The 19,175-nt window shown below is 36.3% G+C and overlaps 1 protein-coding gene across 1 annotated transcript in view; it reads right to left on the bottom strand.

Moving 5' to 3' along the window:
* Nucleotides 1-19,175, bottom strand: part of LOC118403101 (homeobox protein Hox-C9-like) — a 106,903-nt gene that overhangs the window by 44,083 nt on the left and 43,645 nt on the right. The window contains exons 3-4 of the mRNA XM_035801581.1: nucleotides 14,892-15,015; nucleotides 10,486-10,572 (exon numbers count right to left, since the gene is read on the bottom strand). The gene's annotated coding sequence lies outside the window, so the exon portion shown is untranslated. The remainder of the gene's footprint in view (nucleotides 1-10,485; nucleotides 10,573-14,891; nucleotides 15,016-19,175) is intronic.

Raw genomic sequence — 19,175 nt, 5'->3', positions numbered from 1 at the left:
CTGTTACAAAATGTAATTGAGGTATATAACTTGATCTTCATCTGTTAGGCTGTTGATATCAAATATGGCATGTACAGATATTTTTTGGTATAGGGGCTCTGCATTTGATGTATAAATGAATCTTTGCATTGTTGCTTTGCGATAGCTTTCGGGTGGAGGGGAAATTCGAGGTAGTGTATTTGATACAAGTACTCTATGTTTTGTTGTAAGTTTCAAGATTTTGACTCCATGGTTGTTGAAAGCGTACTTGAAAGAGTTCTATAGCAATCTTATTCTAAGTAAGGAAATGGCACAATGCACGACATGGAATGGACGTTTTTCGTTGTATAAACTGTAGATATGGCACATGTTGTTTCTGTTTGGCACTCCGTGAGCGATTCTGTTATACGTTAGAAGGATATACATGTCTACACCACATGCAGTTATACATGCTGGTATTTCTTACTGTCAGAAGATAAATAGTCTCTACAAAACTCCATACGCGGCTGGAAGAAGACTAGAAGTTGTCCGAGTAGACCAAGGATAAACTGAAATGACTCTACTTTACTCTACTCTACTCTATACCAGCGAATCTGGCCTGCGAGGTTGCAAAGTGTAGCCCTAATGCTAGGGTCCCTGTCGGGCTACTTGTGGAAGCAAAAAATGAAAATGTATCTGAATATACACGAACAATTTATCCTCTTGAATGATTTTTGTTACATTTTGCTTTTTTTAATGTTTTTTCATATTATTCTTTTCGTTGGCCAAAACAGCCCGACTGAAAATGTGACAGTAGCAAATGGGGCTACTACTCTAGCATATTTCTCAATCAGTCGATTTCCTCTATTCTTTTGCAGCAACGCATGGAATATGGTAAAGACGAAAAAGAAGGAGTCCAACTATTACTTTTCTGGTTGACCAGAGTTGCATATTGTCATTTACACGGGACAGAAATGGTTCAATTCAGTAACAGTCGATGTCAAATGGGAACTGAGTTTCGATCAAAGTACACATCTCTAAACGTTTGGCAAAGATCCTGTTGGTTGAAGGAAAAGGCCTATGCCCGAAGCAAGCGATCACATGTCCAGTACTACCATCTATTTGTCGACCAACAACTTACTAATATCGAACGAGAACACCATATGCACAGTTGGCTAGAAAAAGTACATTGGTAATTCGCATCACTCAGTATTCAGCATAGATATCGTACACTGCACTACTCCGGAACGTTATATTCATACTCTGGACTACATGCGATCAGCAAGAATTGTTTGTTTGTATCTGTCACAATCTTTGGCAAAGTCAACTGTCAACAAGAACTTTACACTTTTAAACCCTCGTCCAGCATGGTGTCTTATAGTTACAATAGAATTGTCACAGTTTCTGTTGTATATTTTGTCAACATTGCATCAGAGTACTAGTATTTTCCTTTCCATCATTTCCAACACAACATTTGGAAACTAGAGACAAGATAAAATCCTTATATATATATATACATGTATGTATGTAAGCACGACTTTATATGATTATATCTAATTTCTTATATATACTTAGCTAAAATAGCAGGCCAATGTCTGAATCAAACTTTCCCATTTTACATGTGAGCACAGTCACGTATGTCTGTATGTATACAGTATATACTCTCAAGTTTCTGCTCCTGTACCAATGCAAATCGCAGTACAAGTTTTAGGGACTACCACGTATGTATACACCTCGTTTGACAACGGCATATCAAATGTACAAATATTATCTACATACGAGTAGTAAGTATACACAGAGGCTTTATTGATGTACTAAACAGTACAGCAATTTTCTGACGGTAAACTACAAATTACAAAGTACGAATGCAAATGAAAATAAATCTTGAAATTCTACTTACTCAACAGCAAATAGAGGTCCATTAAAATGGTTCACTGCAAGCATGTCAAAACTTTCGACGCGATCGTATTGCGTTTTATCACCAAAGTAGCGAATGCACACCGTCTTCCATCGTGGTATTATTAACAAACAGTATTCGGTCAAAGAAGAAGACAAAAACACAGCTACAAAATCTACCCAATGTGTACCTTCAACATGTGGGTGACAGAATCTTTGTAGCAAACGGTAATCTTAGTCTGAAGTATCAAAGTTTTAGTATATTCCTCACAGGCACTATCAATTGAACACTGTACACTAGCCAGAAATGCACATACTTAGGACGGCTAGGTGGAAACCCATGGAGAAAAACAACAACAAATGTTTGACTTTTTTACGTGCACGCATATACCCTAGTAAAGATGGAATAATCTCTTATCATTCTTCATTTAAGATACTGTAGGCTGTAGCCAGACGAAAAGACGACTGCTTTTTTTTACCCTGAATGAAGAGCTTCAGCTAAAATACATATACATGCCCACTATGGGTGTTGTACGCTTCACGACAGATATTTCGTTCAAAATACGGCCATAAATGTATGAGTATGTATGTATTCTACACAATCTGTATCTTTATTTATGGATAAGGCAATCCCCATGTACCTCCTGGGCTAAGACTTCAATATACCAAACTGAGTGGTGCTGCTGAAATATCTCAAATGTAATGTATTTACTCTTTTGTATTAGAGTTGATTAAGTGCTGTAATCTAATGTAAAGTTTTGCATATTGTAAGAGATTGACTCAGCAAGGATAGATACCAGGGAACACTATACCTCGAGATCCATTTGTCTTTCTGTGTGAGTGATTCCAAGCGTTAAAACCATTTACAACACACGAATGCTGCTTCGGAGATTGCTAGATTAATCAGATTTTTGCCCATCTCGCCTATAATTGGAGGAGCAACATGCGATGACATGATACTTGGCGATTTTATCTTTTATAAATATGCGTGGTCCTCCCTCTTGCATACTGCCATATAGCAGATAGAACGCATATTGATTCAATGCGCTTGGGGTCACCTAAAATATAGGTGCAGGGGATTGCACGCCCTCTTTAATCATCACATTTCTTCTATGCACAGTTCTCACAATCTTATAATTTTAAACACATTGAGACATGTTTAAATTGTGAGAATTTTGCTAAAGCTTATATCAATATTATATGTTGGATTTTGACATTTTTTCCTGTCTGAAAAGGCCAATAATAATGCCATGTGGTAAGAATGATTGCGGGTCTTTATCAACTAGAAATAAAACACTCATGTATCTACTTATATTCACCGTCTGTAGCAACAAAAGTATTATTGACCACACCAATTAAACAATACTAAACTCAAAAGTTCATAAACTTAGATTCGAGCAATCATATCTCCGTTATCATTTTAGCAATATCATAATGTTAACGATAATAATCTGCAAGCTTCATATCACTCTTTATGATCAAATTTGGTAGGGTCTTACCATAAAAGGTTGAACACCGAAGTTTGTGAGTGTCTCTCAAAAAAGAAAGTACCGAAATTCTCCTGCCAAAACAGTATATGGGGTTAGCAGTTGAATATCGTCACTTTTGGGTGACCCACTTATGAAATCAGTCATGGGACTCATTACACACACAAATATGATCACATTTTACGTCAATATGCAACGTGTCAATAGTAAAATAAGAGACATATGATCAAGGGAAATTTCAGCACATTTTTTCTGACGAGACATACTCACCTAAGACTAATCCTGGTAAGAGAAAGAAGAACCAAGAAACATCTCTCTATCTTCATGTCTACCTTGTCCCCCAACGACCGGGAGGTCAAGGAACTAGGTAGGTATGTAGACACTCACATATGTGGCCGTAGTTTAGCTCGTGAATGGAGAACCAGAACAAACTTGGTATCACTGTAAAGGTATTATCTTAATGCTACCTCTCAAGCAGAAATAGTGTTTAATCTTATTTTCTACTTACAAATATCTCGATTTTTTACTTACACAGGAATTTCAAGAAACTAACAGACGACATAAGGCAGATTTCAACCCTCAAAGAGGCAATGAGAAACAGACCTCTGACCACCAGTGATATCTGAAATTAGAATGAAATTTGCCTTGACTTTGGTATTATATTTATGATTTGACATTCTGGCTTTGTGAATTGTTACTCTACTGTACTCTACTCTACTCTATTATACATTTGATTGATTGATTGATTGATTGATTTTATTTTGCACTTTAAAAACAATCATAAATACAGCAAATTAAAGAAAACAACAGAACGTGCAAGGGGAGAGAAAAAGCCGTGTGGCTTATACAACCTCTACTCCCTTCAAAATTTACAAATCATAATGCTATTAAATGAATATGAAGACCATACATCAAACCATAATAAATCAAGTGAAACCCAGTGATCATCATGACGCAGCAAATGATCTAACTAAAAAAACTGAAACAGACAAAACTAAACATGATCTACAGATCATAAAGAAATAAGTCAAAATCATAGAATTAACCTGCTAGCAAATTTCTCAGTTTCCATTATTTTACTTATGTATAATTTTGTCATATGATTTAACATACTGTATTATTTTACATGGGTCCCCTTGCAGATTAGCAATAATGCTCATGTCTCAAGATGAAATAAATAAATGAATGAATAAGTTCTCATTTTGTCTTACCTTGGACGACTGCTTCTTCAAACTGATAGTAAAAACTGAGGTATCAAACTGATAGTCACATGTCAAGTTGTATTAGCTGCGCTCTGGCACCTTCCAAGTTCCAACATAGATATGCAATGAGGTGAGAATATAGCCGCCCTTTAGTATGTATAATTGCACCTCATAAATGGTACAAAGGGTTATTTAATACCAGCACTGGGTAACAAGACATCCTTGATATAATAGAAGTTTGATACAGCGATTCTGCATGGATGCATATGAACAGTATTTCATTTTAACGAAAACAACAACATGTGTTGTTTGAAATTGATAAAAAACACAGAAATAGGGCAAACATAATAGTGTGTATATGCGAAATACAAGTCTTTCATCCATACGTAAAGAATAACCAGTATATCTACGGCAGAAAGTTGTATGTTTGAAATGTAAAAATTAAAGATGTTTTCAATGTAGACAAAGCAATAGACTTGTGTGGCCCTAGACATACCTTTGAAAAGCGACTAGCAATCATAACGACCCTTTTCCAAATGTTAAGATTTTTCGTCTCATTTCTTTATAGAAAGACATCCCTGCAATGTTGTAAATGATGATTTTCCTGAATTCATATCTGAATATCTGTTTTTTGTGAAGGTTCAACGATGTCGGTGCAAATGACCATTCTGAAATAAAGGCAACTAGAATTGTATTTTCCAAAGGCAGCTCTTGGCTAGACAACTTCATATCCGTTTGTTGGTCAAAACGAATTCTACGGAACATTTGCATTAGTGCTTTCTGATGTCATTGCATTAGTCAATGTATCTCACAAAACACTCTTGCGTCCGTAGCGTTCTAAAGAAGTAGTTTTTCTTGTCGAAAATGGAAAACGGAATATGATATGTGCAACCCCCCTTTTTGTACTGTCGTTATATGCGATTTCCTGCGGAATAAATCGTTCATGACAAACTACGAGTGTTTCTTTGATTTTGTTTTAGCTATGTCATCAGCATTCTTAGATTGTGTATAAAAGTCAGTCGTATAAAAAACCTTTATAACACGGAGTATCTCCCCGTAACCTATAGTTTGTCAGTGAATTCTTATCGACCATGGAAACCATCTTGAGTAGGTTGAAATCGAACATTTGTTGATAAACGGGCAACTACCGATGTACTATGAAGCTAAAGCAATAACACAAAGATTTAGTCACTCCTCAAAATTACTGTCCACGATTCTAATGACATAAATGTATGAAGGCAGTGAACTTTGTACTTTCTGTTACGAAATGTAATTGAAATTTTGGGTATATCATGCTCTAGAATATGACATATCAAGATCTCTTGGTATGGGGTTTGTGCATTCGATGTATGAAATAATTGTTTTTGCTTTGCAATATCTTACGGGTATCCAGGTACATTTATATTCTATTTTTTTGTTTAAAGTTTCAATATTTTGAAATTTGCAAGGTTGTTGATATCATTCTTGAAATGATGACCTGTAATAATCTTGTCTAAAAATGAAAGAACGCTTGACATGGAATCAATGTTGAGTAAAAAACGTAGAGCTGTTTCTGTTTCGTATATCGTGAGCTATTCTATTATACGTTAAAATGGAATAAATGTCTTCGCCACATGCCTTTTTACATTGCCCAAACTGACTCAATGTTTCTACTCACATTTCCCATCGTCAGAAGACAATTAGTCTCTACAAAACTCAATTTCTTGCTAGATGAAAATCGTCCGAGTAGACCAAGGTAGACTAGATGATATACCAGAAGCTGGCCGGAGAGGTTGCAAATTGTACTCCTATTGCTAGGGTCGCATCTCCCTACCAGCGCCCTGTCGGGCTGGTTGTGGAAACGAAAAATCAATGTGTTCGTTAAGAAACACACTCCACTTGTACTCTTGATTACGTTTTGGTACATTTCGCGGGTTTACATCATATTTTCTGCTCTCCGAAACTGCCCGGCCGATTAGAAATGTGCCCCTAGCATAAGGGCTAACACCGATGGCATGTTTTTCAGCATCTCCTCTATGCTTTTAGCAAAGCATTGACTCTGCATCTGGTAAATACCAAAAAAAAAAAAAAGGATTCCAACTACTGTTTTCTGGTTGAGCAGAAACGCATATTATCATTTATATGGGACAGAAATTGTTTAATTCAGTAAAAAGCAATGTTATTTGGGCACTGTACATCTCTGAAATCTCTGAGCTTTCCACAAAAACCCCATTGGTTTAGAGAACAGGATTATGCCTTAAGCAAGGGAATATATTACAAATACAGAATACTCTCTGTTAGGCGACCAAGAACCTACTGACATCGACCAAGGACCTAATTTGTACCGTTGACTGCAAAATGTGCATTCGTTAACATCACTGAGTGTTCAGCATAGATACCCAGCACTGTTCCAGTACGAATATGCCAACATGGGGCTCCAGGGACAGGCGATCTGCATGAATTGTAAATATCTATCCACAATCTTGAATCTTGGTCGAGTGTAAACAATAACTATACATTTGTAACCCTTGTCCAGCATGGTATACGAGTACCTCAGCTATGGTGTTTTACCAGGCATGTGCATTGGAGTTGTTGTATTATTGTTTTAAAGAAATTATCGCGGTTTCTGTTGAATGTTATTTTTGATATCTCTCCCAACACATCTTTTTGAATCTATAAATGGGATATCATCCTTTAGTTACGCGAACATAACCTTATATGATAAGATCCGGACCCTGTCGAAGTTCTTAGATATCCTTGGGTGAAAAAATCAAGCTTTCAGTTGTGAGCACAATCCTGTATATATGTTTGAATACAGTATAGAGTAGAGTAGACTTGCGATTTTCTGCAAATCGTAATCCAAGTTGAAGGTATTGCTACATTTCTTGATTGACCACGCCATATCAATTATGTACACAGTAAGTATACAATGAAGCTTCATTGATGTACTTAAGAGTGCAGCAATTTTCTGACGGCCATCTAGAAATAGGAATGCAAAATAGATCTAGAGAATCTACTTACTCACCAGCACATGGGGTCCATTAAAATGGTTAATTGGAAGCATGATCATGACTTTCGATTCGGTTTTTGTGACCGTATTTTGTTTTCTCCCCAAACTAGTGAGTACATTGCATCTTGCATTTCCAAATGTGCTGTGGCAATAGTATAATCAACAACAAACAGTATTCGGTCAAAGAATAAGGCACAAATATGATCACAACATCTACCCAATGTGTCCCGTCAACAAGTGGGAGACACAAGCTTCGTAGCTAACAGTTATCTTAGTCTGAAGTATCAAGGTTTTAATATATTCTTCTCATGTTATTATCAATTGAACTCCGTATTCTAGCCAGAGATGCACATACATTGGACGGCCAGATTAAAAACTCATAGGGAAGAACAACAACACATACATTGTATTCCACTTTCTGTTAGCATGCACGTATTCACTATCGTAATTATGACAATTTGTAATCATGGCAATTTTACTATTTATATTTCTAATCACTATCCACCAACTGTATGTTCAACGAAAAGACGACTATTTTTCTACCATTAAAGAGCTTTTCTACCATTAAAGAACTTTAGGTAAAGATATAGACATTACCACTATTGGTGGAAAACTGTGTACCTTTCCAAAATATAATGTTCGTCCACAATATGGCCATAAGAGTATGGTTGTGTACGTGTTCTACACACATTCTATCTTTATCTATGAATGAAGAGTATCTCTCATATAAATCCTGGGCTAAGATTTCAAGATGCCAGACTTCGTGGTGCTACTGAAATATTTCAAATGTAATGTATTTAATATTTTGTATTAGAGAGGTTAGGCTGTTGATAAAGTGCTGTAATCTAATATCAAGTTTACTGATAGTAAGAGATTGACTCAGTTCAAGGATAGATACTATCCCCGGAGATCCATTTGTCTTTCTGTGTGAGTGATATCCAAGCGTTAAAACCATTTACAACACACGGATGCTGCTTCGGAGATTGCTTATAATTAGAGGAGCAACATGCGATGACATGATAACCGTGTATCGTTGACGATATTATCTTTTATAAATATGCGTGGGGCCCTTATGCATATAGTAGAAGGCATATCAATTTCACTTGCTTGGGGTTGCCTGAAATACAGGTTCAGACGATTGCACACCCTCTTTCATTCATACACCAATTCTATTATCTCAACATGTTTAGAACCACAAAATCTGTTGGACCTTTGTTAAAGCTTATATATTATTGCTTTTGCCATTTTTCTTAATACACATCGTCTGTAGCAAAGCAAGTATGTTTTTTATGTTGGTTCGATACTTGTTAAACTGCACCCAACACAACAGTTTGGAAACTTAGATTTGATCAATCATATCTTCGTTATCATTCTAGCAATAGCATTAAGTATCATTTGAAAGCTTATACATCACTTTTACAATGTGACCAAATTTGTCATGGCCATACCTTTAAAGCTTGAACACCAGAGCAGGCTATATGAGTGTGTCTCAAAACGAGTGTCGAAATTCCCCAGTCAAAACAGTGTCTGACGTTTGCAGCGGAATTCATCACATGGGACGGACCTATGAACTAAGTCATGTGTAGATTCATGGGGCTCATTACATTATATAAGTATAATGTATCACTTGAGAAGTAAATATACTTGTCAATAGTAGAATCAGTATGATTAAGGAAAATTCCAACACCTTTTTGACGAGACGTATTCACAAACGTGGCCCTGGAGCTTTGTCCGTGAACGTATGGCCCCGTCTGCCAAAACATTTCAAACGACAATAACATCAAACAACTCTGATATGCATCGTTCTGTGTATGTGGTACTCTGGATACATTGATCATACATTTATGAATTAAAAGAACGCAGTAAGTCATAAGGATTTAACGTTATTTAGAGTTATTCGGCCGGTTTTTAGATCGAAGAAAACCCTGTCCGCCATTTTAGATCGTTTGTGTTAGGAGTCTGCATGGGGAAGTTCTCTATACCTTCTTCAGTCCTCAGACGACAGTACGATTAAACTGTTGTACTGTTGGCTCATAGATTACAGCAGAGCACAATTCTATCATTGTCAACTAGTAATTCAATTTAATTCAATTCTATCTATATGATACTTGTATACTAAGTGTTTTTCAGCTTCAAATTGCTTCGACCTTGAAACCGGCTCAAGACTAACTCCAAATAACTGGTAAATTTGTAGGACTTGCATTTTTTTTCAATTCATAAATGCATAAATGATGTATCCAGAGCACCACACAAGGTAGTTGCCCCATGTATACTGCATATTAGAGCCGTTTGAGATGTTTAGGCAGACCGCTTATAAGTAAGTTAAAAACGGGGCATCACTGTAAAGGTATAATCTAAATGCTATCTCTCAAGCAGAAATATAGTGTTCAAACTTACTTTCTACATACGACTAACTCACATGAAGTCGATATTCATTGCACAGGTACAACGATACGAGCTATTCAAACAAACTAACAGACGACATAAGACAGATTTCAACTCTAAAACACTACCAAGAAGCAATGAGAAACAGACCTCTGACCTCCAATGACATGTGAACTTAGAATGGGATTTATTTGGACGTGAGTGTGTAGTTATATTTTTGATTTCATATCTAAGAGTTGTCACCGTCCAATCCTTTATATATTTTGTATTATCCAAACTTTATACTGTAATTTTCAGTTGCGCATTAATTTCATTATACGAGATACTTATGTATAATTTTGTCATACGATTTTACACATTTATCATGAAGAAGATGGGCTGTCAGCCGTCGAAAATGTACCTTACCTTAAAAACAGTCATTGCTTGAAGAAAATTTGGAGTAACTGTATTTATACGTGACTGATGAACCTCTTCAACCACATTCATTTATTTTTTATATAGACCCTCCTCTTGGAAATCATGCCTCAAGATGAAATGAATAAACAAATATGTTCTTATTTTGTCTTACCTTAGCCGGCTGCTGCTTAGGCAATCTGGATACTACTGAGGTCAAACTGACAGTGAAATGTTGACACGGTTGTCTCCGCTCTGGCACCTTCCAAGTCCCAACATAGATATGCATAGAGGTGAGAAAATAGCCGCCCTTTAGTACGTATATTTACACATTATAAATGACAATTAGAGTGGCTAAATGCCAGCCCTAGGTAACAAAACCTGGCTATAACAGAAAACTTGATACAGGGATTCTTCACGAATGGAGATGAATAGTATTTCGTTTTAACGAAAACAACAACATCTGTTGTTTGCAATTGATGAATGATACAGAATTAGGGCAAGGATAATAGTCTGCATATGTAAAATACATTTATTCATACAAAGACAGAAAATAATGAGTATATCAACGACAGTTGTATGTTGGAAATGTAAAAACTAACAATGGTTTTCAATAATATTTTGTGGCCATAGACATATCTTTATATAGCGGCTGCGTATTTCCGATGGACACTTAATATTAGCAACTAGGAATAAAATGCTCCCGTTTCCAAATGTCATAAGTTTTTCATGATAAAATCAACCAATGTTCAATGGGGATTTTTTTTGTCTCATAGAAAAACATTGCTGCAATGCTGTAAATGGTGATTTTGCTGAATGATATCTAATAATATCTGTTTCAGCGAGGGTTCAACGATGTCGGTACAATTCCATTCTCAGATGGCAATTCTGAAATAAAGGCAACTAGAATTGTATTTTCCAAAGACAGATATTGGCAAGACAACATTCAGAGAGCGATTCGTTTCCGTTCGTTTGGCAAAACGAATTCTACGGAACATTCTATCAGCACTGGTTTCAATTGCATGCATTTAGTACATGCATATCCAAAAACAAACCTTTGCGTCTGTAGTGATCTAAAATGGTTTCCATTTCGTGAATGGAAAACGGAACGTGCTGTATTCAAACCACCTTCTGTAATATTATTTTGAGACTTCTTTAGAAATAAAGCGATCACATCGCGTTTTAGTACAAGTGTTTCTTTGATTTTGTTTAGCAATGGCATCGGTATTTCAAGATTCTGTAGTTATAAAATAAAAACCTTAGAGTATCTCCATGTAACCTCTAGTTTGTGAGTAAATTCAAGTTGACCATGAAAACCAGCTTTAGTAGGTGGATATCAAATATTTGATGTTAATAAGGCAACTACAGATGTAGTATGCAGCTAAAATGGCAACACAAAGAAGTAGCCACTCCTCAAAATTACTGTCCATGTTTCTAGCTATGTTGAACGCTGTGCAGACAGTGGACTTTGTACTTTCTGTTACGAAATGTAATTACCTCCATGAAATGTTTGAAATATATTTTTGTCATTATCTGTTAGGCTGTTGGTATTATGCTCTAAATTATGGTATATAAAGATATTCTCCTGGTATGGTATAAGGGCTGAGCATTCGATGTATAAAACGATTTTTTTAAGTTTGCAAAAGCTCGGTAGGGAGGGTGGATTTGATGTTCTTGTATTTGATGTTCTATGTTTAGTAGTATGTTTTAAGGTTCACTCACTCAGTGGCATGTTTCTTCTAATATTTCGTACTGTTAAAAAGAAAGAAGTCTTTACAAAACTCCATATGTTGCTGGAAGAAAATTGTCCCAGTAGACGAATAATAGACTGGATGATATTGTCTAGAGTAGTAGAGTAGAGTTCGAACGATATACCAGCGGTCTACTATTGCAACGCTTGCATTTCCCCAACAAGGACCCTGTTAGGCTGGTTGCGGAAACCAAAAATCAAAGTGTATGTGAAAAAGCTTGGACAAGATAGGCTCTTCAATGATTTTTTGTATATTTCACGTGTTTTTCGTCTTTAATATCATACTTTTCGTTTGCCAAAACTGCCCGACCGATTGAAACTGTGACCCTAGAATATGGGGGATAACTTCGTTGGCATATTATTTAGTTACACAATTTCCTCTACTTTTGCAGCAACGTTTGGTAAAAAAGAAGGACATCAAGTATTATTCTTCTGGTCGGGCAGAATTGCATGTTATCATTTATACGGGACAAAATGGTTTAATTCAGTTAAAAACAATGTCGAACGGAGTTTCCTATAGTACATATCTCTGAGTCTTCAGCAAAGATTCCCTTGCCTGAAGCAATGGATCACATGTTACTGATATCGAACAAGAACGCCATGTGCACAGTTGGCTAGAAAAAGTACATTATTGTTTAGTGTTCAGCATAGACATTTAGATCTGTTACAAGACGTTATGTGCATACATGGGACTTCAGACGATCAGCCTGAATCGTTTCTATGTATCCACATTCTTTAGCAAAGTCGACTGTCAACAAGAACTATACACTTCTAAATCTAACAGCTACATTGCAGCTAAGGTACCAATGTGCATGTGCAACATGGTACACGTACACTGGTATCTTAGCTCCTATGTAGCTGTTAGATGTTTCGTCAACGTTGCATCAGAGTTTTGCTTATTCCATATTCTTTCTAACACAATATTTGGAAACTATAGATGGGATAGCATCCTTATACATATGTGAACACAACATTATATGATACGTTCTCTCAAAGTTCTTATATATCCTTGACTGAAAGGAATAGGCTAAAGGTTAGATCAAGCTTTCCCGTTTCACATGTGAGTACAGTCCTGTATGTTTATACATGTATACAGTATACTACCACGTACTATACCAATGCAAATCGTTATTCAAGTTGACCGCACTATATCAAATATCATCTACACAGTAAGTATTGTACAGCAATTTTCTTACGGTCAACTAGAAATCACAAAATAGTCATTTAAGATAGATTTTTGAATTCTACTTTAATACCAATGCAGGGGTGCATTAAAATGGCTAACTGGAAGCATGTTTAAACTTTCGATGCGGTTTCTGTGATCGTTTTTCGTTTTCTCCCAAAAGTAGGGAAAGGATTCCATATTACAAAGTGTGCTATATTATCAACAAGAAATGGTATTCGGACAAAGAATCGAACAAGACAATAACACGGCTACAAAATCTACACGATATTTTCCCTCAACAAGTGGACGACAGAAACTTTGTAGCAAACAGTAATATTAGTCTTTAGTACCAAAGTTAAACTATTCCTCACAGGTTATTATCACAGGTCAACATTGTATTCTAGACAGAAATGTGCAGACATTGGGCGGCCAGATTGAATTTCATGATGAAAAACAACAATATTCCAATTATTGTTAACATGCACGTATACTTTCGTGAGGTCGGAATAATCATCACATTCTTACCGCTATCATTTTCTTATCATTTTGAATTTAAGACACTGTATACCAGACGAAAAGACTACTGTTTTTTTTACCATTAAAGAGCTTCAGCTATAGATGTAGTGTAACGAAGAGGGTGTAAAACTGTACGCTTACCGAAATACTTTTATTTTTTTGATAATATTATGGCCATAAGGGCATAGTTATGTACATGTTCTACGCACTTTCTATCCATGAATTAAGTATATCCACATATAAATCCTGGGCTATGATTACAAGATACCAGACTTCGTGGTGCTATTGAAGTACTTCAAAGTTAATATATTTACTCTTACTGTGTCCTAGAAGAGGTTAGATAAAGTGCCGTAATCTTATTTAAAGATTAATTTTCTATAAAGAGCTGTTATCTAATGTCAAGTTTTGCCGACTCTAAGAGATTGATAAACTTCAACAATAGATACCAAGGAACACTTTACTATACTATACTATATCCGGAGATCCGTTGTCTTTCTGTGTGAGTGATGTCCAATCGTTTACACTATTTACAAGAAACGAATACTACTTCTGAGATTGCTAGATTAATTTGATCTTTGCCCATCTCACCTATAATCGAAGGAGCAACATGCGATGTACATGTGCACAATATGCGTGTTGTTGGCGATTTTATCTTGTATGAATTTGCCTGGGACCTCCCTCTTGCATACAGGAGAAGGCATATTGATTTCATGTGCTTGGGGTTTGCTAAAATATAGGTTCAGGCGATTGCACGCCCTCTTCAATCAGTACACTTCTTCTTTGGGTACCTCAACATTTTTGCAATCTTAAGATTGTGACAATTTTGTCATTCTTACATCATTATCATATCATGTATTTGTGCCATTTTCTGCTGCTTGAAGTCGATAGGAATTCCACGTGGTAGGAATGGCTATGTCATGTACTGTATTACCTAGAAATACAACACCGAAAACACTCATGTGCAAGGCAAACATTCGCTGACGTCTGTATTTCTACCATACCCTTACGCTAAACACAACTAAAAAGTTTGGAAACTTAGATATGATCAATCATATCTCCGTTATTGTTTAAGCAGTAGAAGCGGTTTAAGGATCATTTGAAAGCTTAAAGATCTATCTTAACAATGTAACCAAATTTGTTATGGTCCTACCTTTAAGGGCTGAACACCACAGTTGGTTATGCGAGTGTGTGTCAAACAGAAAGTGCCGAAAATCCCCAGCCAACACTGTGCGAGGTTTGAAGTGGAATGTCGTTACTTGGTTTGGGTGCCCCACCTACGAAATAAATCATCGGACTCATTGCATTATATAAGTATCAATTAAAGCAAATATACGACTTGCCAATAGTAAAATAAGAGACATTGAATCAAGGGACATTTTTTTCACCTTTTCACATCCGTGGAACTTTTTCGTGAACGAATGGCCAAAAGAATATTACTGTAAATGTATGACATAAAGTGTATCTCTCAAGTAGAAATAGTGTCCAAACTTCCCTTTTACATATGTATATCGCGATCTATGAAGTCAATATTTGCTTGCACTTTTACACAGGTGCGAGCTATTCATTCAGACGACAAAAGACAGATTTTAACACTAAAAGAAGCAACGAGAAACAGACCTCTGACCGCCAGCGATATCTGAACGTAAACTGCAAATTATACATAATTTTTAAGAGAGTATTTGTAATTATGTTTTTGATTTGACATTTTGGTTTTGTGAATTGTTACTGTCCAAGTCTTTATGTATTTCGTATTATTTATACTATGTGTAATTTTCAGTTGCATCAATTTCATTATACATTTCTCAGTATGCATTCTGATACTTTGCCACATGATTGTACTATGTTTTTGTACCTGCCCCCCCTTGCAAATCAGCAATAATGCTCATGCCTTAAGAAGAAATAAGTAAATGAATATGTTCTCATTTTGTCTTATTTTAGTTGTCTGCTGCTGAGGTTATCTGGATTCAGCTGGTATCAAACTGATAGTCAAATGTTGTGTTGGCTGCGCTCTGGCACCTTCCAAGTTCCAACATAGATATGCATGGAGGTGAGAATATAGCCGCCCTTTAGTATGTATTTTTACACCTTATAAATGGCAAAAAAAGTGGCTTCCTGCCAATGCTAGGTAGCAAAACATCATGGCGATAACAGAAAGCCTAATGCAGGGATTCAAGAATGCATATGAACAGTATTTTATTCTAACGAAAACAACAACATCTGTTGTTTGAAATTGACAAACGACACAGAATTAGGGCAAGCATACTAGTCTTTCTATGTGAAATACAAGTCTTTCACTAATACGTAGAAAATAATGAGAATATCTACGAAAAATGTATGTTCTACATGTAAAAGCTTACAATTGTTTTCAATTACAGAAAAAGCAATAGTCTCGTGTGGCCACAGACAAATCTTTGAATAGCGGTTGCGTATTTCAGCTGGACACTTACTATTATAACTATGACGAAAGGAGGTCCCTTCTTGAATTGTCGTAAGCTGTTCATGGCAAAATTAACAAAGATTCATTGAGGCTATTTTTTTCGTTGAATCTTTTTGATGGAAAAATCATTCCTGCAATGTTGTACAAGGATGATTTTGCTGAATGATATCTGATAACTGTTTTAGCGAGGGTTCAACGATGCCTATATACATATCTTTATTTTCTGTACAAATCCATTTTCAGATGCTAATTATGAAATAAAGCCAACTAGAATTGTGATTTCCAAATGCAGCAATCGGCTAGACAACATACAACGGCCAATTCGTATTTGTTTGCTGTACAAAACGAATTCTACTGAACATTCATTCAGTACTTTCTGATTTCATTGCATTAGGTCATGTATATCACAAAACGACATTTGCGTCCATAGCGTTGTAAACGTAGTTTCCCATCTAAACGGAAAAAAACGGAAAACAGAATATGATATGTACAAAACACTTTCTGTAATGCGGTTTTGAGACTTTCTGCAAAATAAAGTGATCACGTCGCTGTACAAGTGTTTCTTTGAAATATTTTAGCAATGACATCGGTATTCCAAGATTCTGTACTGATGAAAAACAGACTTATAAAACCATTATAAGACGGAGTATCATCCTGTAACCTATAGTTTGTGAGCAAATTTAAGATGACCCTGGAAACTAACTTTGATAGGAGGATAACGAAAAACTGATGTTAATTGGAAAATTGGAAAACTATCGATGTACTATGTAGCTAAAATGGCAACATGGAGATTCAGTCACTTCGCAAAATTACTGGCCACGTTTCTAATGATGTAAAAGGACTGTAGTCAGCGTACTTCGTACCTTCAGTTACGAAATGTCATTGAAATATATATTTTTTCTTTATCTGTCAGGTTGTTGATATCATGCTCCAAAACGGTTTTGCTTCGCAATATCTTACGGTTAGGAAGGGGAAAATTCGATGTTGTTGTATTTGATTTTCTTTGTGTTGTTGTATGTTTTGAGGTTTCAAAATTTGCAATGTTTTTGATTTCGTTCCTCAAATGAAGGTCTATAATAATCTTGTCAAAGTAGGAAAATGAGACAATGTATGACATAGAATGAATGGTTTCTGTGTATTAAAGTGTCGAGTTGTATCAGTTTGGCAGTCCAAGAGCTATTCTGTTATACGTTGTAAGAAAAAATGTCTTCACATTATACAATTTTACTCTGTCAAATCTGTCTAATTGCATATGCTTATGTTTCTGTATTGCTAAAAGAGAATTAGTCTTTACAAAACTCCATATATTGCTGGAAGAAATTGCCCGAGTAGACCAAGGTTAGACCGGATGATATACCAGAGGAGCTGACTGGAGAGGTTGCAAACTGTATTCCTATTGCTAGGGGCGCATGTCCCAACGAGGGCCATGTTAGGCTGGTTCTGGAAACGAAAACTCAAAGTGTATGTAAGTAAACATTGGCAGGTTAAGGTTTCGATTCATTTTGGGTACATTATGCGCGTTTTCATGTCTTTTATATCATACTTTTCGTTTGCCAAAACTGCCCGGCCGATTGAAAATGGGACCCTAGCATAAGGGGGCTAACTTCGTTGGCATATTATTGAGTTACACAATTTTTTGTATTTTTGCAGCAAAGTATGGAGTCTGGTAGACATAAAGGACAGAAGGACTCCAACTGTTGTTCTTCTGGTTGGGCATAATTGCATATTGCCATTTATATTGAAAAAAATGGTTTAATTTAGTAAATGACAATGTCGAATGGGAACTGAATTTCCTATAAAGTACATATCTCTGAGTGTTCAGCAAAGATTCTCTTGTCTGAAGCAAGCGATTCCATGTACAGTACTATCTGTTTGTCTAGCAACAACTTACTGGTGTAGACCGTGAACGCAATTTGCAAAGTTGGCAACAATAAGTACTCTCGTAATTCACACTGAGTGTTCAGCATAGATACACTGCACTGCTCCGGAACGTAATGTACATACACGGGACTCCAGGCGAGCAGCCTGAATTGTTTGTATCTATCCACAATCTTTGGCAAAGTCAAGTGTCAACAAGAACTATATACTTTTAACTTTTATCCACCATGGTACACTGGTACCTCAGCCACAATATTTTACCAGGCATGTGCGCTGGAGCTGTTGTCTTGTAGCTATGATAGAATTTCTGTTTCTGTTGGATGTTCCGTTAACATATTTTTGCCCCATTCCATACCAGAAATAGTGGTGGTTTCTCCTAGTGTTCATTGATTCAAGGAGAGACTAGACAAGCTCATATGGCATACTTTGACTGCCAAGGTATACTTTGACTGAGGACAACCTCCACAAACTGGAAATGACTGCGACATAAACGTGAAGAACGGCCTAAAATGGAATTGGCTGTTACTATTTGGGTGAAGGAACTCTACAACGCTACACAACATTCGGAGACTATAGACGGGTTATCATCCTTTTATACAGTTACAGGAACACGTCCGCATATGATACTTTCTGTCCAAGTTCTTAGATATCTTTGGATACTTTCTGAATCAAGCTTTTTCGTTTTACACGTGAGTACAGCCCTGTATGTTTGTATACAGAGTAGAGTAGAGTAGAGTAGAGTAGAGTAGAGTAGAGTAGAGTAGAGTAGAGTAGAGTAGAGTAGAGTAGAAAATAGATTAGAGTTCTGGAGCAGGTAGGAACGTCAGGTTCCAATTTAGGACGCTCTTCAGTTTCATGTCACTGTCATCCCTGGTAACTAGTACGTATATACTTGCAATTTGTTGCCCCTGTACGTATGTACCAAAAGCAATGCAAATCGTAATACAAGTTGAAGGTATTGCTACATCTCTTGATAGACCACGCCATATCAAATATCACGTACATAGTAAGTATACTCAGTATATACTAAATACTTTTAGTGGTACAGCAATTTTCTTACGGTCAACCTCAAACCACAAAATGGGAATGCAAAATAAATCTTGAAATCCCACTGATCGA

Source organism: Branchiostoma floridae, chromosome 16 (genome assembly GCF_000003815.2).
Source record: "Branchiostoma floridae strain S238N-H82 chromosome 16, Bfl_VNyyK, whole genome shotgun sequence".
Lineage (NCBI taxonomy): Eukaryota > Metazoa > Chordata > Leptocardii > Amphioxiformes > Branchiostomatidae > Branchiostoma > Branchiostoma floridae.
The sequence above is the reverse complement of the archived record's forward strand: the minus strand, read 5'-3'. Positions and strand labels throughout refer to the sequence as shown.